We start from the raw sequence: 27,644 nt of genomic DNA, 5'->3' as shown, positions 1-27,644 counted from the left end.
TATATCATTTGAAATGACTGCCCTGGTGTTATTACATTATTAAAAATTTCAATTTTGCCTCCAAAAACCTCATTTGACTTAGCCTTGTAGTTCAATTATGTGATATCGGAACATATAAGCTTATAAGTGAAAATTCTTTTTTTAACTATTGAGAATAAAATGAAAATAAAAAGAAATATGAGAATTTTGATTTTCAAATTTTTAAAACATCTACTAAACAGTTTTTGCTAGTGTTGGCAAAGATTTGGATGGATTTATGCAAAGGATTTACAGTTAAAGACTTTCTCCATTCAATTTCACGTTTGTTGGCCCTCCCTATCCACAGACGTAGAACCTGCGGACATGGAGAGCTGACTGTTTTGAGCATCTTTGGGGATCCTGGAACCAATCCCCTGTGGATACTGAGGGATGACTATATACAAATGTACCAATGAAATAATCAGATACAGGTTAAGTGTATTTGGTGTATGATAGTTTTCAATGAAGCTATTATTGATAACTATGCAACCATATCTTTAACATCCAAGGACAATGGATTTACATGAACTAGAAATGTACTACATCCTATTGTTGAAGTACATATGTGGGACTAAGCCACTAATTTTGTCCTAAAAAAGAGAATAACATATAATGCAATATATGTTGTTTATGTGTTAATATGTGTATAATTTGATTGCATAAGCCATCAATAAGTACTTTTTATTTATTAATTTATATGTTTCAGGAGACTAATGGCAATAACTGAACTGGCTAAGGTTAATAATTATCGCTGTTTGAAGTAAAAACTAACAGTGTTTTAGTCCTTGGCCTTCTAAGTAAGCATATTACATAGCTTTGCATTTTCTTACGTAAAGCTCTTTCAGCTAACCTAAAAAAATTCCACTATACGCTCTTCATCCTCCTCTTAGATTCTAATTGCCTGTTCAGTGTATCTCTCTAATTTACCAACTTCTCCTTCAGTTTGTTCTCTATCACATGCATCTTTAGCTCAGAGGAACCATAATTAGCCAGGGTAGACCTATGTCAGTTAAGATGCTCTTGTTTGCAAGAAAGATAATGTACTACTTGTATTGACTTAAAATTGTACTACTTGTATTGACTTGTATTTTAATATGAATTTACTGATTCCAGAATTCAAAAGTCCAAAGATGGGGATAACTGGGCTTGGTTTAATGCATACCACATGACTCCAAAGTATATGTTCCTTTTTTCTTCTTTTTGCATTCACTGTAAAGGTCCTGGGATTCAATCCTTTCATCTTGATCACGTGCCCAACATTGAATCATTGAGTGGGATGTGTGTGGTTAAAATCTATCAACCTGTTTTAACTTTAGAGTAAGGGGTGGGATCTTTTCTGGATCCACATAAACCTCACATTAAAACTGGAGTCTGTTAGACAGGTGGAAAGAAAAGTTTGTCCTAGGAAGAACAACAAAAACAACTACAGGGCTAGATTCCTTCCTCCTGTATTCCTGACCTCAGCAGACCACCTTGCTATAAGAGAATGATTCAGACACAACTTAGTGGTAAAATGAGTTTATTCTTCATTGTAACTTTATGCACAGAAGTATAACATTTCTCTATTTGAAGCCACCACGTCTGCTCATTTGTCTTTGATACTTTTTCATGTCCACAACTGTTTAGCTCTTTGATTGTGGCTATTATTTACCTCTTTCACATAAGTATTTATGTTTCACTTGTGTGGGTTAGAAATGACAAATGAGCTGTAGTGTAGCATTAAGTGTGAAACAAGAGCAGGTTGTTATTTTAGCCAAGGTTTGTTAATCTGGCCTCACAGTTCTTTTCTGTAAGACTTCTTTTTGAAATAGTCTTAGGTCTTATTTCATAGTACCTGCTTACTTATGAGCATTTATTCATGAGTTAATCACAGTAAGCCCTCTAATGCCCATTAATATCATCCACAATAGACAGAACAAACAGCATTATAAGCTATTTTTGTTAATACAGCAAAAGACAATGTAACAAAAATACAATTATTTTGACGTGTATTTATGTATAATTTGAAAACAAACAAACAAGCATCTACTCTAAATTTTGGATGTTTTTCCACCAGGCTATATAAGAAAATTGTAAGAAAATAAAATACCTTATAAAGGCAAACTAAGCTATTATAGGAAATATCAGTATCTTCAACATAAAAAAGAGCATCATGAAACAAGAAAACAGGACGGTCATACACAATTCACTATTGCAAATAAAATAAGAATTAGAAAAAAATTTGATTTTCTACCTACAAGTTTTAAAGATAGTGTAAATTATAGCTTGATGGTTTCTGAAATAAGTCTGATTTATAGAGTGCAGAACTGACAAGAGTGTGTAGGAATTGCCATAGTTCAACTCTGGCTTAGGGCTTTGAAGTGGTGTTATATAGTTTTTCTTCCAGTAAAATGGTTCACTTTTCATTTTATAGAGCATGATGATGGATGGCACTTTGGGAGCGTTGAAATGATATGTGGCATCCCCAAACAGTCAGATATACTTCCAGTGTTTAAAGAGCAATCTACCACTGGGCACCACAGATGAATATGCTGGCTTTTGGTCTGATTTAATTATGCCATGGGCAGCAAATGAAATTTTCCTGAAAAGATTAACTGACTTTATCAAAAGTAAATTTATCTAGCAATATCTAGTCCCTTATCACATTTTAATATTGTGGCATAGAATAGAGGAGAGATTGTTTAATAAAAGAAATAGGAAGAAATTATATTGCTGGCACTGTGAAAAAGAATTATATTGTGCTTAAGTCCTTACCTATGTTGCCTTCAACAGATAACTTTAAATAATTTAACCACTATGAGGCTGATTTTTCTCGAAAATAAGGACAGAATCACCTGCCTTATTTGTTACCATTATTTGTTGGTAAATACAAATGAGATAATATGTGCAAAATCATCTCTATATTGATTCTGTTCCATTATCCTTTTCTGGTTTTTCTCTTGATCCGTTTTCAAATTATCTGAGCCTTAAAGGCTGTTTTTCTATAAGTTTCTGTCCTTGACCCTCTTCCCTTTTATTTTTTTTCCACCTCTGTGGGTAATTTTATTCACTTTCATTGATACAGATTTCAGTATACACTCCTGATTTTCCAGCAACAATTTCCATTCAAGCTCCAGCACCCATGCACAGAACGATTTGCCAAGGATCCACCGCTGAATTTAGTTATGTCCCTTCCATTTTGGCCAACTCTCACCTCACTTCCAGTAAACAAAACTACCATCTAAGTTAAAACTACCATCAAAGTGAGTAAGCTGGAAACCTGGAATCTTGTTTAAGAATCTTACATTGTTGTAACCTCTTATATCCAAGCAACAATTAAATCCTACATATTTTATCTCATTTATGTACTTATAATTCATTCTATCGCCTCTGAACCTACATACACAGCCTTAATGTAAACTATTGCAGTATTAGCTTTTAACTTGTCTTCCTGTCTCTTGACCATGGCACAAAAGGTAGATTGCTAGATCTTAAAGACAACTTCATTCGCATGCCTGAACCCCACTCAAATCCTTTAATGGTCCTCTCACACCGACAACGTAGTGTGATCTTTAACAAGACCCACGTAACTTCATCATCTGGCGGCTGCCCACAAATGTCAACTTAGGCACTGAAAATGAGGCCGGTACGAGGACGCTCCCTATGTCAGTAATATGAAATTAAACTTGGTTCCCCGAACAGACTTTCTGTTCAGTTTCATGCCTCAGTAGCTTTGCACATGATGTTTCCTATGTCTGAAATGTCTTTCTCTTCTTATTCACCTAAATAATCTAGACTTATTGTAACATCCTTTTTCATGTACTTTCTCCTGTGGGAGATCATACTTGCACATCTGAAGTTCAACGATAATCTAGCTATATGTTGGACCCCCCCCAACATATTTATAAGTTTCTTGAGGGCATGGATGGGTCATCCTGATGCATGTAGGCAAGGATTTTAATTTTAAAATTATATTATTATGATTTATCAAAACATTTACTAAAGAAATTGGGATTTAAAATGTTGTGACTTTGTATACTCACGCTTGCCACTTTTTAGTGAAAAACAGTTAAATCTGAATGTCTGAATTCAAAGCTAAATTCTCAAGTGTAATAATGAACATGATGTAATTTACATTTACACTGTTTATTTGTTAAAAATTAATTGGCCAGTTAATAGACTATACACTGTTATAAATAAAGTATATAATAAGTGAATATATTTTTTTAATAGATAAGAATTAAAATCAGAACTGAGGCTTTTTATCATTTAGGTAATTTCTTAGTTTTATAGATTCTAAAAGGCATTTTTACCTTAAACAGAGAATTTGTTAATGATGATAATAACTAAACTATATTGAATACATAGTATGTGCCAGGCATTGTGCTGTCATACTTCAAAATTCACAAAATTCATATGCGTAAAGCACAGTTTAGATAGCTATTTGCTACCTTACTTTAACTAGTAAGTGGTGGAGATGGTTCTGCAGGTCCTAGAGGATGCTGATAAGTAATGATATTTTTTTTAAATTACATTCTGTAGTCACATAGGCTTGGAACATGGAGTAAACTGTGTTAACTAGGTTTCTTTAAGCAGAACCCTTCAGAGTCCTTATATTGCTGATGTGCAATGGACAATTTGATTTTCCAAAAAGAAAATGTGTTTCCCAAGCTTATTTGACCATGTTATCTGCTCACATTTGCTGCAAGGATATTTTGCAAAGCTGTTGTCTCAAAAACACAACCTGGAAAATACTGCTTTGAAATTTCCATTTATAGTTTAATATTCAGCTAAGCAGATGCAAAAAAAAAAATCTCTTTATGTGAAAGAAGTCGTATATTAAGCTTGTTTGGTATATTATTAAAGCTAGTATCACAAATGTTTATCTCTGTATTCTAGAATATAATATGCTCTGCTTCCTGGAAAAATATTCAGGAAATATTTATGATAGTCTCTCTAGTCTATGTTGGAAATATTAAGTAATTAGATGGAATCAAAGCATTATCTAAAAGCAAACAAATTCAAATTTGTCTATGGCAAAGAGATTTAGGATATGCATTTTCAGTCTGTTTCGTAAGATTTCTTATTTACCTTTCAAAATGGTTCAAATATTTCAGAAATAAATTAAAATAACATTTAGTCAATTCGTGTATAAAAGTCAAGACTTACACACCGTTGTGAGCTAATGGAAGTTACAGCCTGAAAGAGTTGTAGCAAATGCAGCTACTATTGGGAACATTTTCTGTTTTGAGAGAGGATAGAGATTGGAATAGAATAAAAGCAGCATGGTGCAACACATAACCTGCAGGTGAACAGTTTCTTCAGCTGTTTACACAAGTGACTGCCAAGTACAGGTGTGAAGAACAACAGACATGAAGATACGAGAAGAGAGTGTGGAGGAATCTGCTAATAGAAGGGAAGAAATAGAAGGGAGCTGAGAAGCGGGGAAGTGTCACAGGAAATCATGACTGCTTTCTCATTTCTTGAGAATGAAAAAGGAGAAAGGACACTGATAAAAGAAGGATGATGAAAGGAAGTGTAGTTACTTTGAATGGATTACTAGTCACGAAGATAAGGGCAAATCAGCAAGTCCTGATTATAAAATAATTGGGGTTAATTAGAAAGGATGCTTTAGTAATGATGAGTATAGTGGGGATGAAAGATACAATAGACTCAGAGAGGTGACTTGTCAATAACTTTTCAGGGAGAATAGAAAGAAAGAATGAGAACTGGTAGGTGAAATTTCCGTAGATATTAATGAGTCAGTGAAAGATGGCTGGAGATGAGTCATTTGGGTAAAAAGATATTGAAACATTACAAATTAGCTGAATAAGACACTGGACAGATATATTAGATGAATTCTTAATAAACTCTATTCCCAGATTATTTTCTTGAGGTAAATGGTAATCCAGAAACTATTTATGCAAAATCCTTAAAAGATAGAAAAAAGGTCAATAGAATACTTCTCTAATGTCATGCCTGATGTCACCCATGTGACATTACCATGCCCTCATTACTTCCTAAGTGAAACTTCACCATCCTATCCTCTCTGCTCAGAAAGCTCCAGAGTGTAGTTCTTGGACAGTTTTTCTTTACTGTATATGCATTTTCTTGATAATCTCTTTCAGTCACATAATTTGAAACCCAATCTATACAGTATTTATCACAGTAATTTATTTTTTCTGCACAGAACTATGACTTGAAGTCTACATCCAATTGCCTATAAGACATCCCTGCCTGGGTATCTCAAGCAAAATCTGGCCAAAAGTGAGCTTCTAGTGACTTTTTCTTTAAAGCTGCTTTTCTCAAGTCTTTCCACCTCAGTTTTTAGCTACTATCTCCTACCTAATGCATGGGTCAAAAACCCCCTTGAGGCAATCCTTGACTACTTTTTCTTCCACATATCATGTACCACCCACCAGAAAATCTCATCAATTCTATCTGAAAAATATGTTTCACCTTTTCTCATTGCTCTGGTCCTCACTTAAATTATTAAAAAAACTCCTAATTCATTGCTCTGCTTTCCCCCCAAACTGCTACATTTTATACACAACACAACAGTATCTAGAGTGGTAACCTGTAAAAACAAAAATAAAATTGTGTCACTTCTTAGATCAAAACCCTCCAATGTCTAGCCACATCACTCTGATTAAAAGCCAAAATAATCACAGTGATCTACAGAATCCTTATCTTCTGTGATCTCTCTCAGGATCATTACATTCCAGACACAATGGTCTTGCTATTCCTTGAACATTTTCAAGCATACTTCATCGAGCCCTCATATACTTAATATTCCCTCTTCTTGGAGAGCTTTTCCACCTGCTTTCTTTATGGCTTATTTGCTCACTTCCTTCCAGTGTTTACTCATGTTACCTTTCCAATAAATGTCTCCTTGTCCACCCTATGTAAAACTGGGATACCTTCTCTTTATTACCTGTTTGTGCTTTATTTTTCTCTGTAACCCATACCATATAACATTCAATATATTTGACTTATTAAATATGGTTATATATTGTTTCCCATATAAGCTTTGTGAGCACAAGAAATTTTATCTGTTTTGCTAACTGTTTTATTGACTGTGCTTAGAACGTGCATGGCTCTTAATACATGTTCAACAATTGTTTGTTTGCTTGCTTGCTTGCTTGCTTGAGTGAATGAATGAATATTTGAACCATGTAAATCCTCTACTTCTATCTTCTGCCAATGCAAATTGATGAGGGTTAGGCATATGCTGCAATACCAGCCAATTCACATACTGTTTAGTGACCAAAAACCTTAGGCACATGATTATTCTGAAGAAGATGAGCTGAATCAGGCAAAACCTATTTTTCAGCAATTTGAACTGAAAACTGCAGGAATCATGCCAGTTATACTTGAGAACAAAAATACAAAGGTCATTTTCTAAAAAAGAGCAAGAAGTGACGTGGGAAGGGATAATGGATCAATAGAGAAAGGAAGCCTTAAGAAAAGGGCAAAAGATACTTGGAGAAGGGAGGAGAATGAAACAAAAGGAGTAAAACACGAGAGAAAGGCTATTCACTAAAGATGTTGCCATTTTAATTCCAATTTCTATCCCCTGTCGACCTAAAAAAAAAAAAAACACACAATGTGAGAGTTGTGAGTTAAGTTTTATTTGGGGCAAAATGAGGACTATAGTCCAGGACATAGAATTTCAGATAGCTCTGAGAAACTGCTCCAAAGGGGTAGGGGAGAAGGTCAGTATATATGTGATTTTGTTGAAGATGGAGTACATGCAATCAAGCACATAATTTTTGCAGAAGGTTTTTGCTAGTCACGAGGAGCAGTCATCACCATGAAGGAATTTAGTGCTTTTCTAGATATGAGGAGGTACAAGAATTGAGCTCATAAAATCGGCTCCTGAAAAATATCTAACTATCTGAAGACCCCTTCTGCCGGTTTTTTCCCCCAGAGCACAGAGTGCCTCATTTCCGCTCTCCACCCTGAGCTCCTTTCAGGCGGTGTTGAAAGTCAGCAACTGCAGCAGCACATGTTTTAATCCTTGTAGAGGTAGATGGCAAGTGCCAGTTTGTAGTTGACACCCAATTAACTTTAGAGTAAAACTTCTTGTAGACACATCTTTCTCACAATTGTGGAAGACATTCATTTCAGTCTGACTCAGCTAAAGACATCTTTTACTTCTTAATTTTAGTAAATTACCTTGATTTTGCCTTCAAGAATTTCTCCTTCCAAGCTGGCCGTAAACTCAAATTTAGTTATTTATTTTTCTCCTTCACTCTTACTCAGCTTTGCCTGCTTAGAGTTTGCTGTTGAAAAGCAGTTCCATCCTGCATGGTCCTTTACACTTCTGTGTATTTGGTTTTCCCATTCTGCATTTGGAGTGTACGAACTTTGAGTGAGAAAGCCAGCATTCTGTAAGAGCTCAGCCTTCCTTCCTAGAAGCAGCTCACAGGCCTTTGTAAGCTCTGAGTTCCTATCACTTCCCTGGGGAGGAGACAGAACCCAAGTTCCTGCCGCTTCTAGGACAGAAAGCTACCTTTCCTCTTTCTGATCTTCAGAAATTTGTTCTCCTTAGCTTATTTCTTCTCAGAGTCTCTTTTCATGTCCTGTGAAGAAGAAGGTGTTGGACACTGGGATAATCTCTCTACTGGGCACATCAAATTGCAAGACAAGGAGAGAGGCTGCTTCTGCTTTCAATCCTGCCAAAATCACTATAGAAAGAAATCGCAAAGCCTGGCTATCTGTTTAAAACACACACAAATTAATATTATTATGCAAGTGAGTCTGACTTATGGAGTCTGTGGGCTTTGTCATAGTGACGTATTTTTTGGTAGATTCTATGGTCAAACAATTTCTCCGATTCCTAGAATTTGGGGAAAAAAACAGATAAAAGACAAACTATTTTTAAAACAAAACGCTTTATAACACTTTATTTTTATGTTCTCTTACATACTGTACACTTTAGTAAGATAATTTAAGTAATTATTTACCAATTTTATTAATGTTATAAATACCCTAAACAAATGTGAAGAGATGGATATAGTCTTGCAGGACATTCACAAAACAAAAGAATATAGTTGAAACAAGCCACTGAAAAAAATAAATAAATGAAATTGACGCATATAAAACATTTTACCTTTGCTATTAACCAGATCTATATTCAAGTAAAGGGGCAAGTTGGACTTCCTTGATGTATTTATTTTCTGACCCGGTTGATGTTAATATCGATGTTACTAACCTTCTAATCCTATTCAGACCTAAATTATGATACATACTTTAGTCAATACAAAACAGTTTGCTCATTTATAAAATGTGAATAATAATAGTACCAATCTCATAAGATGGTTGTGAAAATTATACAACTTGATACAGGTAAAGCACTTACAATAGTTATTTATTAAAATGGCAAATAGTCAATAAATGCTTTTCTTATTAGTTTGACAAACACATTCTCATTAAGTTCTCCATTTCACATCATTCTAATTTGTCACAGTGTAACAGTGATGTACTTTCATAAATATTGTAGGTGTAGCCAATTTTTTCATAGTGGGTTTTTAAAAAATTATTTTTTATAGGGTAAATACATACATTAGATAGATACTGTAGATCATAGGAGCGGTAGAGAATTATAGTAGCCTTTAAACATGGAAGACCCTTAAAAATATAAGAACTTGATTTTGTACCAAGGGTGTGATATCTCAGTGTGTATTATTAAAGCAATAAATCTCCATTATTTGGCTAATCAAATTTACTACTAAAAGCTTTGGCATAATAAAAGGAATTAAAGATGAATATAAGGGCAATAAGGCTTTGCAATAGAGGAGAACAAAACAAAGAAGAAAATGAGATCACAAATTGCATAAATTTTGGGATACTGAGGTAATTTGATAAACTGCAGTCTTGTATTTGAAATGATTGATTCACTGAACTTACCAAATCAGCCCCTAATTATTAGGCACAGAAAAATCCTTTAATTTTTTTAATCCTGAGAAATACAGGTGTTTGTTAACATCTGCCTGAAACATAACAAAATTCCATGGATTCATCATCACATTTCATGTTATCCATAAAATATAAAAATCTCCCCACTTTTATCTTCCTACTTGGGGAGGAGTAAGATTCTTGATATTCTGATTTGTTTAACTATTTATTGATTAAATAACATTCTTGTTTCTTGGGAAGAAAAATAACTGATATGAGGTTTATTGTATACAGATGTATTATATTGTTGATTTTCATGATGATTTTTATTACAAATTATTCTGTAAGACACTAGTAGCATACAGATATATGAAGTTTCATATAATCATAGCATATACCCTGGAACATAATAAATGCTAAGTGAGAAGAGACTAATATGAGTTAATTAACTTCCCATCATAAGTAACCATATACTTTATCATCTAAACCGGGATAATTTTCAGAGTGTAGGTGATGTAAAAACAGTTACAACAGTACTACGTGTATAAACCGATATTGCCCCATTAAACAGGGTTGTAGAGTCTTATGCATTAAATGTAAAAAAAAATACTATATATAAAATAAAGTACATAAAAATAGGCATACTCTGTATTATGTTAATATACATACACACACACATACATACTGGTAAATATATATTATGTAGTATACATAAATATATATATATAAAATGTATATTATAATACGTGTGTGTGTATATATATACTGCATATATTTTTTACTATTTCAATGTTCATTTAATACTGAATGGAAGAAAAAATACTCTATAATTCAAGCTATGTGTTGCTTTTACAATATTCTATTGAATTGGGTGGAGAGCGGCAATTTTTTTCTTTCCCTTTTACGAATAAAACTATATCTGTTTTCTTATTTATGTTTCTAGGTAAGGTTTCACAGGTAGAAAGAACTCCCTCCATAGCCAAACTGCGGGGGGAAAGCAATTATATTATACTCATTACTTGTTTCTCTTTATACTCTATTTTATATACTAAAGTTTCTTCCATATATCTCTAGGTAAAATCAATACAAATGGAAAAATCACTTTATAAACTAGAAGCTGATAAGTCCCAAATTTCTACTTTCTGGTCCCGACTATCAACCATCCTTTATATAAAATGGCTTCAGAACAGTTTGTGATCTTGTTTATAGTGTTCTAGATGAGTTCTACCTCATAAATATTATTTTTCATTGTGACCTGGAACTATTTATAAAACTCTTGATGTGATCTGATTAATGCAGCATAGAAGGAACTTTCACCACCTTTGTTTATTCATTGATTAATACAACTAAAAATTGCATTAACATTTTGGTGTTCCCATTATGCTGATGAAATACATTGTTTCAAGTCAAGTAAACCCTTGAATCTTGTTTATACATGTTCCAGTGTATAGAACTAGAATTCACCATCCAGCATTTCTGTGTCTGGCTCCTTGGCCCAAATGCAGGTAATGCGAAATCCTCGTTAACATTCTTTCCTCTAGCTTCTTTGAGTATTTTTACTGTCATCATTATCTCTTCAACTTCATGTTCTAGAAAATATGAATTAATGCACCCTCTACATGTCTGTTTATCAAAGTCACTGATAAATGGTAAACAAATAAAATAAAACCCTAAGACAGAGGCTTCTAACGTATTACTAGAAACCTACACCTGGGCAGATGTCAAACTATTAATAAGTACCTTTTGATATGTATTTCACCCTATTTAAAGTATGCTCTGTCAAATTAGAAAGACTAATACAAGACATATAAATGTATCTCTTGCTGAAGACCAGCCATTCTATATTGCAATATTGAATACCCAATCCTCTTATACCATTGTTTCCCACATTATAAATTGGAAGAAGGAAGGAATGGACCATAAGTACTCCAGTATTCTTTGGTTCTGTGCTCAAGATGTCATTATTTCCATAGTAATGTTTTTGTATTGCCAAATAACAAGTCACTAAGTATCAAAACTCACTCCTTTCTCCTTGCATAAGTACCAGATTCTATTGTAGGGAACTTTTGTTTTCTTCTTTAATAAGATATAGCATCTGCTCTTGAAAATGAACATTGTATGATGTTTGTTATACGTCTTCGGAAGTGCTGTGTTTCATCTCTTCTTTATTGGAATCATTGCATATTGAATTAGAGTGGGTAAAATGGAATAATTGGATCATAGACTACTAAAGACCAAAATCTCAGGATGAGTAGGCTTATAGCTTGACCTCCGAATCAACTGGTGCCAAGACTTTAATGATATACGGGCTCTGCCTCTCTAAATCCCGTATTGGCTTCTTTTATGTTCTTGTGGGCTTTATTCTCTTTCATTGGAAAATGCCTTTTTCCAGACAATGAGAGAGATGAGTGCCTACCACTTCCACTTGTTAATTTTATATCCTACAGGTCCAACCACAGGAGAGGGACCTTTTTTTCTTTTCTACCTATGTGGGAGAGGGAGGGAAGCAAGGAAGGAGGGGAGGGAGGGAGGGGGGAAGACAGAGAAAATGTGAAAGTCACTGATCCATCTGGTGTGGGTGAAAGGACCACCCTAGTTTTATCAAACTGGGTTTTACAAGCAGCAAGAAGGGAGAACACAGCAGGCCTGCTATGAAGTTTGAGACCAGAAAAGCAGTTTTGTGTTCATGACCCTGGGTTTGATTCCTCTGAGCTCATCACAGTTCTGTGGGGTCGCAGACACCTCTTCATGTCTAAATAATTTTCTCTGTGAAAAGATTCACATTTGCCATCTGGTTCTAGTGGAGCCACAATTTTCTTCCCCCCAGTCCACTCCACTCTTAGGACCATTTTATTTTTCCTTTTATCTTCTGAAATTCTAATTTTATTTTTCATCTTTGAGACTCTCTGTGTTCCTTATTTGGTCTATAATAACACATTCTGTTTTAAAACTTCTGATATTTTTTGAAATTCTAAAGTGGAGGTAATTCCCCCCAAGGGATAAGGGATATTTGGCAATATGTGGAGAGATGTTTTAGCTGTTATAACTGGTGGGAGTGAGGTGGTGGGTGGGGGTTGCCACTAGCATCTAGTAGGTGGAATTCAGTGATGCTGTTAAATATCCTACCAAGACACAGACCAGTTCCTCACAGCAAAGAGTAATGTGGACCAAAATACCAGTAGTGCTGAGTTTGAGAAACCCTGTTCTGTAAATTATAAAAGTACTTCTAAAATTTTGGTGCACAAATCAACAAAGATGAGCCCACTATGAAGTAGTAGGAACAACTCCCTTTATCATATGAGAGAGGTTGAATTCGGAGCATAAGCCATTTTCTAAGGTTTTTTTAGGTTTAGAGAAAAAAATATGTTGATACTTCATAAGTGCCTTTGTTAATTGGACTGGATAACTATAATAATAAACTGTGTATTTCCTGTTTGATCTCACCAGTCTTTCAGAACAGCTATTAATGCTTTGCTCTTGATTTATGTAGAAATATCTTTTTTAAACTGCTTGATTACCACAAGCAAATTACTATTAATTATCACTATGCAACGCCAACCTCTAATAGCCATCAGTGAGTCACCCAGTAAAGAGAAAATCTTTTAAAGGTTTTTAAGGTACCATATAATTTTCTTCCCTTTCCATCCCTTGCTAATCTCCTAATCAGTGAATACTTAACTAACAGTTTTCTGTTTACTTTAAAGTCACTCGTGCCCTTTCACTCTCTGGCACTCTCACGCACTTCACACAATTTCCCTCTCTCTCTATTTCTCCAGTTTTTAGTAAGACAGCAGTACTAGATCCCAGACCTCACCAGGGGGCAGATCCAGTGGGAGGTCACTGATTACAATATATATAAGTTGAAAGGAAAAGAAATAGAGTGAGCAGTACTTTTGGATTTTGTCCCTCTTCTTGGGAATCAAAGCAAATGGTGAAAAAAGGGCTAAAGATCCTTAGCAAGAGCAACTAACTCTGAGACCTAGTAATGGATTGAAATTCATTACCTTTGAAGGTTTAGATGGCCTAAATAGAAATTAACTTTTTTCAATCAGCTATTTAAGGTTTTTATTAAAAACAATTCATAAAAATGTGGATAATATTATGATACACTGATAATATATGATGTGTAATCTAATAATATTTAATTTTAAAGTATTCAGGATATTGTGCATAAGTTACCTCTACAATTTTAGCACCAAAGATATTATCGTCTCCGTAGAACCTGTTTTAAATATACCTCATACCAAATTGAAATTATTGCAAAATAAATAATTTAGGTTCTTTTTGGTATTTGAGTGTCTGATTTTTCCAATATTTTGGGAAAACTAGACATTCAGAATCTCAGGTTGAGAATCAAAACTCCTTGCAGAAATGGAACCAGTGAAATATAATACAGGTAGAGTAAGCATGAAGTTAACCCTAATTTTGCACATCAAGGAAACAGGAAACTGAATGCAGTTTTCAAAGTCACACATCTGTCAATTCAGCTACTAATGTGTACACACTAAATATGTGTACAGCCAGGGGCTTGAGGTTAGCACGCCGTATGAGCCACAAATATAAATGCCAACTGGGTGGGAATAAAATCATTATTTTTAAAGGATGAAAAATGAAAGGAACATAAAAATTTTCATGATTTATTTTAGAATAAATAGAGGATGGTAAAATTTTCCAGTTTACACCGACTGTTTATCATCTCCCTGCTCCACACATAGGATTCCCAAGGTTTACATTCCTTTACATTTAGGAATGATTCAGTAAAAAAAAAAAAAAAAAAAAAGCTAGAAAAAAATGCCATTAAGTTACCTTTTACGGTTTCCTTTAGTTTTGTTTCTTGAAATTTTTATGGTGAAAACTACTTTACATACACACAAATAGAGTAGCATAAAGAACCCCCATGTACCTGTCCTCCACCTCAAAAATTTAACAATTATCACCTCATGGCAAATCTTGTTTTATTGTTATCTACCCAACTATGCTATTTTCAAGCATATTCCAGACATCATATCTTCTGTAAATAGCTAAAAGATAAGAACACTTTAAAGAATAACCATGCTTACATCACATTAAAAATATTATGTTTTTTTTTAAATACATGGCTTTCTATCTTTAAAAGTGTTAATTAACAAATAGGGACAGTTCTCTGAACACTTAAGAGGAATAAATAGCTCAAAGCAGTGTCCGTGCTTCTGTGATAGAACCTCTGAAGCCTTTCTTAATAGCATGAAGTATCAAACAAACTAACCAGTGCTCAATTTCCCTCAGTGTCTTTTGATTTTCATTGGTTGGCGTGTTTGTTTAAAAGTAGTCCACACATTTTACTTGGTTGTCTTTCCCTGCCATATAATGATGCCCTCCTTTTTTCTGGAAATTTATTTGTTGGAAAAAAAAAAAAAAACAACAACAACTGAGTTACTTGTCCTTTCCTGCATTTTGAGTTTTGCTGATTATACCTCCACACCCCTGTATTTCATCTAAATTAGTAAAATATTATTCTGATTCAGTTATTGGATTTTTGTTTGTTTGCAGGAATCTTTCTTCTGTGGTATAGGTTACTTGCACTCGGAGTCACTTAAATTCTGGGTGGCCGCTCATTGGGATGTTAAAATTATCACTGCGTACAGTTGCTATTAGCGTGTTCTAATACATTATGAAGTTCCACATTTTTACATTATATTTTTTAGCTCTTTTATTTTATTATAGATAAAATTGGTGATATTCTAACTCATTTCTTTGATTTGAATTTTATTTATTTTTTATACAGCAGGTTCTTATTAGTTATCTGTTTATACATATTAGTGTATGTATGTCAATCAAAATCTCCCAATTCATCCCACCACCACCATCCCCCCACCACTTTCCCCCCTTGGTGTCCATACGTTTGTTCTCTACATCTGTGTCTCTATTTATTCCCTGAAAACTGTTTCATCTATACCATTTTTCTAGGTTCCACATATATGCGTTAATATACGATATTTTTTTTTCTCTTTATAACTTACTTCACTCTGTATGACAATCTCTAGATCCATCCACGTCTCTACAAATGACCCAATTTCATTCCTTTTTATGGCTGAGTAATATTCCATTCTATATATGTACCACATCTTCTTTATCCATTCCTCTGTTGATGGGCATTTAGGTTGCTTCCATGTCCTGGCTATTGTAAATAGTGCTGCAATGAACATTGGGGTGCATGTGTCTTTTTGAATTATGGCTTTCTCTGGGTATATGCCCAGTAATGGGATTGCTGGGTCATATGGTAATTCTATTTTTAGCTTTTTAAGGAACTTCCATACTGTTTTCCATAGTGGCTGTATCAATTTACATTCCCACCAACAGTGCAAGAGGGTTCCCTTTTCTCCACACCCTCTCCAGCATGTGTTGTTTGTAGATTTTCTGATGATGCCCATTCTAACTGGTGTGAGGTGATACCTCATTGTAGTTTTGATTTGCATTTCTCTAATAATTAGTGATGTTGAGCTGGTTTTCATGTGCTTCTTGGCCATCTGTATGTCTTCTTTGGAGAAATGTCTATTTAGGTCTTCTGCCCATTTTGCCCATTTTTGGATTGGGTTGTTTGTTTTTTAATGTTGAGTTGCATGAGCTGTTTATATATTTTGGAGATTAATCCTTTGTCTGTTGATTCATTTGCAAATATTTTCTCCCATTCTGAGGGTTGTCTTTTCGTCTTGTTTATGGTTTCCTTTGCTGTGCAAAAGCTTTTAAGTTTCATTAGGTCCCATTTGTTTATTTTTGTTTTTATTTCCATTACTCTAGGAGGTGGATCAAAAAAGACCTTGCTGTGATTTCTGTCAAAGAGTGTTCTTCCTATGTTTTCCTCTAAGAGTTTTATAGTGTCCAGTCTTACATTTAGGTCTTTAATCCATTTTGAGTTTATTTTAGTGTATGGTGTTAGGAAGTGTTCTAATTTCATTCTTTTACATGTAGCTGTCCAGTTTTCCCAGCACCACTTATTGAAGAGACTGTCTTTTCTTCATTGTATATCCTTGCCTCCTTTGTCATAGATTAGTTGACCATTGGTGTGTGAGTGTAACTATCTTATTTCTTTATTAATTAGTGAGAATACATTTTTCAAGAAATGAATTTCCCTCCTCAGTTATCTCGATGCATTTTACATAAACAAACAAGATATATTTTATTCTTTCCCTATATTTACTCTTTTTGTGATTAATGATTTGGTTTCCTAGTATCCTCCATATATGAACATTAAGATATGTTTTTAGTGTCAGTTTGAAGTCATGGACTTCAATTAGTTTAATCTATTGCTGTTGTTATTATTGATGCACAAATTGCTCCATCTTTGGCCAATGGAGGGGCCTCTTCCTCTTCCCACTTGAATCAGGTAATTTCCTTTGATATCTGGCTTTTGGCTTTAATCTTAAATAGTATCAACTGCCCATTATCTGCCATAATATGTGAGGCCTAGGAAACATTATTTAATGAACAGCAAAAGTGTCATATTTAATTTTTAAATAAAAGATATATATCTCCACCACTTTTTGCTATCCTTATTGTCTAATGTTAGTGAGAGTAAAAGAATCAAGTCTCATAAATAATCTATGAAACATATTTTTCTTCAAAAATAATTGACAATCGTGTGGAGAAAGAAGTATCATGTTACTTGATTCTATTTATTCTTGCAGGTCAGTTTTTTGAAAGTTAAGTTTACTTTTAGTGACTGTGAATGGCAGCCAGTTTTGATGTAAACCTCCCATGTTGTGAATGCTCATGATTGTTTATTTTCTATGTCATCATCACTTTCTTCTTCTTGCATTCCTCTTCCATTGTCATAGAATGCTTTGATATTGAATGTGTAAATTGTACTCTGTTAAGTGCAATTGACTGTATTGGATGTGTTTTGCCATCTCTTAAATCCCATTTCCTGTCAGTATTGTTTTTACAATCTTTCAAATCAAGAGTTTCAAGATGTTTATTATAAGGTTACCTTGTTCTTGAAAGAGGCCATGCTTTCAGGTCTTATGTGAGTAGCATAGGAGTGGTAGCTATAAAGCCCCAGTTTCTTTCTAGAGACCTACCTAGGTAGTTTCCTCAGTGAAAGCTGCATGACTGTGTTTTATATCAAAGTGGATCCTTGTGTACATTTGTGGACTCTCTCCTCTAACCACTTTGGGGAAATTCTCAGAAGGATTCTCAGAGCTCCTTGCTTCAGGTTTTCAAGAGATTCTCAGTAGAAAGTATTTAACTTCTTGGAATGGATACATATCACTTCCCTTCCCTGAATAAATTCTATGTATCATTCCCAAAGTAAAAATTACAGTAACTTCTGAAACATTAGATATACTAATAATGGTTAGGAGAGGATAAAAGTAGATCTAAAGTACATATACAAATTATGGTTGATGAAATAGTCTCATGTATGGTGCATGTCACCTACAGGGGTACTAATGGTTCTTAAAAATATCAGTAGGAAATGCCAAAATTAGACTACTGTGTAACCTATATTTTAGTAGAATACACATTATTCAAATAGTGACACCCATTATCTGTTGTTTCTGGCAAGGGAAGTTTTAAAAATATTTGTGGGAAAAATTAAGAGATGAAAAAGAAAAGACATTGTTTTTAAGCATCATTTTCCTCTAGAAAAGAGGATTTCTTAAGAAATACTAAGTATGATGGACATAATGTCAAGAATAATTACACTTGACATTGGACAGGACAGTGGAAATGCTTCATCCTTTAAAATTTCATGAGTCCACATAGCAGTTTTGAGAGTTCAAAATTAACACTTAAGCGAGACTAAAGCTGAGTATTCACTCCCACTTTATATGTAGAAAAATCAATCTGCCTCACTTATTTTCATTCATAATATAGAATCTTTTGGCATTGGAAACAGAATGCTAAGCTTTTCTGGTGTTCCTTTCACATGAACACTGTAATAATATGATGAGTCACACATGGACAGTTTTTTATAAAGGGCCTGTGTGATTATCCTCAGTGAACAACTGTAACCCTGTCATGTAAAATACATGGAATTGCTTAATTTGTGTTTAAAATAACAGTTATAATTGACAAATAATGTATTAGGACTTGACAACCCTATACATTTATACTCTCTAGTGGAAATGCATGTAAAAACCATAGAAGGCAATTAAAAAAAAATTTAATTCTTTAGGAAAAGGAAAAAAATCGATCTCCACTGCCACTGAATCTGAAATACCTTATAAATATAATGCCTAATGATGGTAATCTTTTTATCAACAATGTTCTTTTCATTTGTTAAATTGGCTCTATGTGTATGTGTAGGTTTTATCAGTGCTACCTTTTATAATGTTGTCAAATGTGAGGCAGACAAATAATTGTTTCTCAAGTAAATAAAGCTTATTTTTAGCTCTTTAGAGATCTGGAAAACCTAGAATCATGTATGAAAGCCTCAAATAACTAGGTACTAAACATATGAAATTAAATATTTTGAACACTACTATTAACAGATGCTTAATCACTGAAATAGTATATATAAGTTTCTAAGAAAACTTGATGTTGTTTATCAAGAGTTTTAAATTATATTTTAGGACATTTGATGTATCTCATCTGCAATAAAAAAAGAAAAGCAATGTGAATCAGTGAAACAGCACTTTGTAATATGGTAATTGCATTATGAAGTGCCCACATCAGAGTCCATGTTGCCATAATAAAACATATTTGCCACAATAATAGGTCTTGAGAAGATATTTTAAGATAACCATGTATGTATCTACCTTTTGTATGGAAAAAAGTATAATTCTTGGGTGGCCTTGTTGTAACTAAAACTCTTTATGAGTATTCCATATTTTCCATTTAATTTTGTATTTAAGAGAATTACATTATGGTGGTATCCCATTATTGTTTATAAATCCGTCTCTTCTTTTGAGACCTTTACATTCTCTGTAAGGCTTCTGTGTCATTGGGAGATGATAAGGTTGAATAAACCAGAGTACATTTTCAGGGATAACCCAAGTCTAATGTAGTAGTCTCTCAGTTTGATCCCTTAACAGCCTGAATTTTTCTCAGTAATTATTCCTTATTTCTTCAAACACCTTGTCATTTTTTCATAGAATTAATGCTCTATGTGTACAAGTGGTTCTCAAACTTTCTTGGTTGCAAGACCCCTTTACACTCATGCAATTATTGAGGATCCCAAAGAGCCTTTGTTTATGTGGATTGTATCTATTGATATCACCCTATTTAGAAACTAAAACTGAAAATTTTTAAACACGAGAATACACAAATACACATTCCACTAGACATCAGAGCAACAATGTCATCATTAGGCGTGTAGCCTCTAGAAAACCTCATGGTATGCATGAGAAAAATGAAAGTGAAAAGGACAAAGAATGTACTAGGATTAAATGGAATAGAGTTGAACTCTTGGATCCCAAGAAACATCTTGGGGACCTCAGAGGTCCCTATACCACATTTTAAGAACTATTCTTTTGCCATAATTGTTTTGCATGTCTCTCCTCTGCTCAGTGATTCTTGTTTCCATGGAGCATGTATTATTTAACTTTACATGTACAGAACCTAGTGAAAGGACTTATTCATGGTAAATGCTTGGTCGATGTTTGTTGGATGAATAAGCATGTTATCCACATTAGTGTATCAGAAAATAATTCCACAGATTATTTCTTAAAATAATTACATATTTAGCTAAATTTTAATAATATTTTCTGTATATATATGGGAATAATATATAGTTTTATACTATATATATGTATAGTTGTGTATAGTTGTGTGTATATGCATATATAGATAGATGTAGTTTTATACACACAGATCTCAGGTTGCCTCAGTTCAGGCGGTTTTTGGAGATCCCTGATTATCATCATCTCAATAGGCAGAGCTCCTTTGTATACAGCATGACAGCTGTTTCTCTGCAATGCTGTGGAACACGATTTTTTTTTTTTTAGAGGCTTTGATCCCAGCTTCTTACAGGCCTACTCCCACCAGCTTATGTTGCAGTCGTGTCCTGTAAACACTAGTCTTTTACCAATACCATGAAGAATGGGAAAGCTCTCCATTAACTCTGTCTCCTCCTCTACTTTAACCCGTGTATTTATTGCCCATTTCTTCTCTCCCTGAGATTTTCTTTAGTAGTCCTTCAATGTAAACTATTCTTAGCTATTATCTTGAATAACTCCAAAGAAAAACAGTTGATCTGTGAGATTTAGACATGCTCTATGCAATCCCATATCACGGTGATGTCTGAGCATAAAACAAATTTGACAGAAATTTAATAAACGTGGTAAAGTTTCCTCTTAGGAAATATTTACCAATCATTGCTTTGTTTCAATCTTGACACAAAGTGTCAAGTAAAATTGCAGTTGCCACCTTATTTGCCACCTTAGTTTTTTAGCAATCCCTAAAATTTGTTATGGGGTAGAAAATCTTGAAGTGAGGAAAGTTGACGCTCGAAAGCCTGCTTTAATCCAGTGGATACAATTAAGTTTAACTTAAAATTAAGATAACATTGCTTGCTACATGAAGTAATAGCTACATTAGTAAAATAGTACATTTCATTTCTATCCTTTTTCACTTTTTAACATACACCATGCATATAAAAAGTGCACAAGTTCAATATTTACAATTTAGTGATTTTTCACTGAGAGAGCACCCCTGTAACAACGTGATGTTCGACACACTAGGAACCATCTTAATGTCTGCCTCTCAGTACTCCCTTTTTTCCCCATAAAACAAACTACTTTCCTGATTTCCATGGAAATCAGTTGTTTTTCCATTTACAAGCTAAATATGCAATCCTATAGAGTATGGTTTATTTTTGCCTTTTTGTTTTTAACTTTCCATAAATATAAACATATAGAAAATATTCTTTTGTGTCTGATTTTTCTTTAAAGACCACATATTTGTGACAGTTATCCTTGTTGTGAATAATTATAGTTTTAAAAAAAATTTGTATTGCTATATATCTTTCAATTATATCCATTCTACTTTCAGTGATCAGTTGGGTTGTTTCAGTTTGTGGTTATTATGAATTATACTGTCATGGCCATTCTTGTGTAGTTTTCTTGGTGTCCATGAACACACCATGTTGGATATATATACTTTGGAGTAAAATTACTGAGTCATAGACAATGAGTATATCCAACTTTCCTGGGTAATGACTGACTGTTTTCTGAAGTGGTTGTAATAATTTAAAACACCCATAGGCAGCAAATGAAACTTATAGTTGCTCCATGTAACTGTCACACTTGGTACTAAAACAACAATTTTAGATCTTCTAGTGTGTGTGTATAGTGACATTTAATAATGGTTTTTATTTTGTTGGTTATTAAGTTAGTAACTTGTTATTAAGTTAATAACAGGTTAAAAGTTAAATTTGTTGGTTAATAAGTTAGAGCATTTTTCATATAGTTATTGAACATTCAGATATTATAACTGTATTGTGCTTTTTCAGTTGTCTTGCATATTTTCTATTTTTCTTACTGACTTTAAGAATTTTATTTTCTTGAAACAAGATATTTGCCAGTTACATGTGTTACAGATCTTCTTGAACTTTGTGGCTTGCTTTTTAACTCTTAATGGTGTCTTTAAAAGAATAGGATTGATTCTTACATTTAACAGAATACTTTATGGTTAGTATTTTTGTTTTAACCGTTTAAAAATTCTTTTCCTGCCCTAAGGTCAAAAATACAGTACCTTAGTATAACTTCTAAAAGCTTTGTTGCTTTGTACTTCACATTCAGATCTCAAATCTATCTGGAATTATGTGCATAGTTTTAGATAGGGGTCATTTCAATTTTTGCCATTTGGATATGCAATTGCCCTAACACAATTTTTCACAATTGTAATTTCTTCATTTGTCTGTAGGACAAACTGTCCCTATATCAAATGCCTTTTTGTGATGTGGCTCTGATTCTGAGACTTCTATTCTGTTCTATCTTTTCAATTATATATTTCTATATAATTTATAGAAGTATTATTTATATAAGTATTTATATTTATATAAGTATTATTAGCATTTATATAAGTATTATTAGCATTTAATTATTATATATTGTGCATAATAACTACATATTTGATAAAGCAAATCATTCTACATTATTTTTCTTTTTAAAGAGTTTCTTGACTATTCTCATCCCATTGGATTTTCATGTAAACTGTAGTATTAGTTTGTCTATTTCCACAAATTATTGGGTTGGAAATATTATTGAGATTTTATTGAATCTATATATCATTATATATGACATCACTATAATACTGCATGTTCCAAATCCATGAGCATGATAGATCTTTGCATTTAGTTAGGTCTTTAGTTTCCTTCCATAAGGATTCTTAATTTTCTTTTTCTTTTTTTTAATTAATTAATTAATTTATTTTTGGCTGTGTTGGGTCTTCGTTTCTGTGCGAGGGCTTTCTCTAGCTGTGGCAAGCGGGGGCCACTCTTCATCGCGGTGCACGGGCCTCTCACTATCGCGGCCTCTCTTGTTGCGGAGCACAGGCTCCAGACCGCAGGCTTAGTAGTTGTGGCTCACGGGCCTAGTTGCTCCGCGGCATGTGGGATCTTCCCACACCAGGGCTCAAACCCATGTCCCCTGCATTAGCAGGCAGATTCTCAACCGCTGCGCCACCAGGGAAGCCCAAGGATTCTTAATTTTCTAAATGGAAAACTGGGTCGTGGACCATGATCATCTCTTGTTAGAACTGTTCCCACATATTTGACATATATTATACTGTAGTAAGCAATATCTTTTAATAGTTTTGTTTATAACTGTTGCCCTGATATATAGGACCACAATTATTTTTTGTATATTGCTACAACAAACTTTCTAAATTTACTTTCAATAGATTATTTTGGGTTTTCTGTATGTACCAACAGACTACATACAACTAATAATTTTCTTTTTCCACCAGTCTTACATTCCTAAATTATTTTCCTTCCTTCCTGTACAAAGTAGGATCCCCAATCAATGTTGACTAAAAGTAATGATAACAGGGATTTTTCTCATTCCCAAATGCAAAAGGGAGAATGTTCAATATTTTCTTATGTATGCTGGTAATTTTATAAATACCTGTGTAAGATTAAAACTCTTCCCTCCTAAATCTAGTTTGTAAGATTTTAAAAATTCAATTAGTGACGGATAATGAATTGTATCAAGTCTTTTTTCTAAATGGTCATATGAATAATTTCCATTTTTTTCATTATGGTGAAAATGTCAATTGATATTAAAATACTAAATCAGACTTGCACTCCTGAATACATCCACCTTGGTTGAGATACATTATGCATATATGTCTATCTCAGTGGAACTGGTTTGATACATTTTGTTTATAATTCTTGCATCTATATTCATGAGAAAAACGGGCCTGCATATAACCTGATTTCTACTAACTTTAGGTATCAAAGTTATACTGACCTAATAAAACTGGGAGTATTCCCTTTTAAAGTATGCTGAAAGCATTGTATAAGATTAGTGTTATTTTTTCTTTAAGTGTTTGCTGTAATTCATCCATATTAGTATATAGGCTTCAAATTACTTTGAGGGGAGAAGATTTCTAATTACTTAGTCAATTTTTCAGTAGTTAAACAACTACTCAAGTATTTTTGTTCGTCAATTCGAGATTATATTTCTAGGAATTTGTCTTTCATTTAAAATTCCAAATTCATTGGAAAAATTTCCTCATAAGTTCTTATCTTTTATGCCTGTTATCTCTGTAGTGATATGCTCACTTTCAATCATGATATAAATGTTGTTCTTTTTTTTTTTCTTTTCCTTAATGAGTCCAGCCAAAGGTTTATTTTGCCATTCTCTCTTAAAATTTCTTTCCTAAATTTTATAGTATCTCTCTCTCAATCTCTGTTAGAAACATGGTAAGTTTTCTCATTTTATTGGCAAAGCCTTTAAATCTGTCTGGCATATTTTGTACATTTTGTTTCTTTCAGTTGCATTCTGAATGATATCTCCAGATTCATTCTCCAGTTAACTATTTCTTTAATTAAAATCTCTATTGAATTGAAAACATGTATTGAATTTAAATTTATTACTTTTTATTTCTAGAAGTTCATTTAATTTTCAAATGGAATTCCTTTGTAATCTCTTACTTTCTGTTTATGTTATTGCAATTTTACATATATACACACACATATATATGTGTGTGTATATACATATAATATCAAACATTATTTTCTAAATTATACGTTTCATAATTCTAGTATTTGATGTCTCTTGAGGTCTGAGTTTTTATGTTTTTTGTTCTGCATCTCACTATTGTGTCTTTGGTCCTTGGGTCCTTAGAGATTGTTTACTCTGAACTACTTATTTTTATTAGAACTCCACTTAAATCCTTCACAAGGATTGAAATTGTACCACTGAAGAGAGGAACTGTGATTCTTTTTGCAAGGTGCACATGGACATAATGACTCCTAACCCTAGAACTTAGATTCTCTTTTTAAAAATGTTCAGACAATACTGAAAATGAGAAATTCACCCGGAAACCTACGTGACTGTCAGGATACAATTATAGTTTCTCAGCAGAACTCTTTTGCTCCTCTAACATGGGGTCAGTTTGAGAAAGGCAGCTCTAAGTTTTCTTTATACTTGTTATTCTGTAGTTTCACCAAAATGCATCTAGTTGCAGATTTTGCTTTTATGTCTCTTCACCAGGACTCAGTGTCTTGAGTCTGGAAACTCACGTATTTACTTAAGCAACTTTATCAGATATTATACTTTCAAATATTTCCTCTCCTCATTCTATTTTTTTTTTTTATTTTTGTATTTTTTTACTTAGGTCTTCTAATTTTGCCTTTTTTTTTCTTTTGCTGTGCCTCTTTTTTCATATTTCCTATATTTTTCTGCATTGAATTCTGGGTGGTTTCCTCATTTCTACCTCCCAGGTAATTTTCTTCTCTTTGGTTTTGTCTAATCTGTTCTTTGGCTTATCCATTGAGATTTCGATTTTTATCACTGTTTCCAGATTTCTAAGCATTCTTTTTTTAAAAAATCTTATTTTTTCTGTTTCCAAAATGAACTATATTTTCATTGACTCTTCTATGCCTTTTTTATTTCTAATTTTAACATATTTACTTTGTTGTCTTTTTCAGATTATTTTACTGTGTCGAGTTACTAGGATGTTATTTCTTTTGCAGTTTGGGCTCATTGTTATTCCTCTATATGGGTTTCCACTGTGAACCTGCATTTCTTCAAGGGGCAAATTTTTCCTGCACTAGGTGAATGACTACATTGTAAAAATGTCCAACAGAGGAGTTTTTATTTTGCTTTACCAGTGCCAAGGGAATTCAATTGTCCTTGTCCAATAGTTATTTTATGTTCTCAGTTTGAAAATCTTGTTACTACCCTATATGTGTACATGCTACAGGTCAGTGCTTCTGATTCTTCACCTAAGACTTCATATAGATGACAATTAGTTCCTACATTGCCCACAGCTAATGAGTCAGATCCCCACCCCCTCTTACTTTAACAGAAAGAGTACTTTTTAGAAGTCTCAAGCCTAATTCTAGTGACCTTGCTTTTTTTTTAAACGTCTTTATTGGAGTATAATTGCTTTACAATGGTGTGTTAGTTTCTGCTTTATAACAAAGTGAATCATCTATACATATACATATATCCCCATATCTCTTCCCTCTTGCCTCTCCCTCCCTCCCACCTTCCCTATCCCACCCTTCTAGGTGGTCACAAAGCACCAAGCTGATCTCCCTGTGCTATGTGGCTGCTTCCCACTAGCTATCTATTTTTCATTTGGTAGTGCATATATGTCCATGCTACTCTCTCACTTCATCCCAGCCTACCATTTACCCTCCCTGTGTCCTCAAGTCCATTCTCTATGTCTGCGTCTTTATTGCTGTCCTCCCCCTAGGTTCTTCAGAACCTTTTTTTTTTTTATATATGTGTTAGCATATGATATTTATTTTTCTCTTTCTGACTTACTTCACTCTGTATGACAGTCTCTAGGTCCATCCACCTCACTACAAATAACCCAATTTCGTTCCTTTTTATGGCTGAGTAATATTCCATTGTATATATGTGCCACATCTTCTTTATCCATTCATCTGTTGATGGACACTTAGGTTGCCTCCATGTCCTGGCTATTGTAAATAGAGCTGTATGTAATACATGACTCTTTTTGAACTATGGTTTTCTCAGGGTATATGCCCAGTAGTGTAATTGCTGGGTCATATGGTAGTTCTATTTTTAGTTTTTTAAGGAACCTTCATACTGTTCTCCATAGTGGCTGTATCAATTTACATTCCCACCAACAGTGCAAGAGGGTTCCCTTTTCTCCACACCCTCTCCAGCATTTATTGTTTGGAGATTTTTTGATGATGGCCATTCTGACTGGTGTGAGGTGATACTTTATTGTAGCTTTCATTTGCATTTCTCTAATGATTAGTGATGTTGAGCATCCTTTCATGTGTTTTTTGGCAATCTGTATATTTTGGAGAAATGTCTATTTAGGTCTTCTGCCCATTTTTAGATTGGGTTGTTTGTTTTTTTGATATTGAGCTTCATGAGCTGCTTGTAAAGTTTGGAGATTAATCCTTTGTCAGTTGCTTCATTTGCAAATATTTTCTCCCATTCTGAGGGTTGTCTTGTTTATGGTTTCCTTTGCTGTGCAAAAGCTTTTAAGTTGCATTCGGTCCCATTTGTTTATTTTTGTTTTTAGTTCCATTTCTCTAGAAGGTGGGTCAAAAAGGATCTTGTTGTGATTTATGTCATAAAGTGTTCTGCCTATGTTTTCCTCTAAGAGATTTATAA

Source organism: Balaenoptera musculus, chromosome 16 (assembly GCF_009873245.2).
Source record: "Balaenoptera musculus isolate JJ_BM4_2016_0621 chromosome 16, mBalMus1.pri.v3, whole genome shotgun sequence".
NCBI classification, from domain to species: Eukaryota; Metazoa; Chordata; class Mammalia; order Artiodactyla; family Balaenopteridae; genus Balaenoptera; species Balaenoptera musculus.
This window is presented reverse-complemented; position numbering follows the sequence as displayed.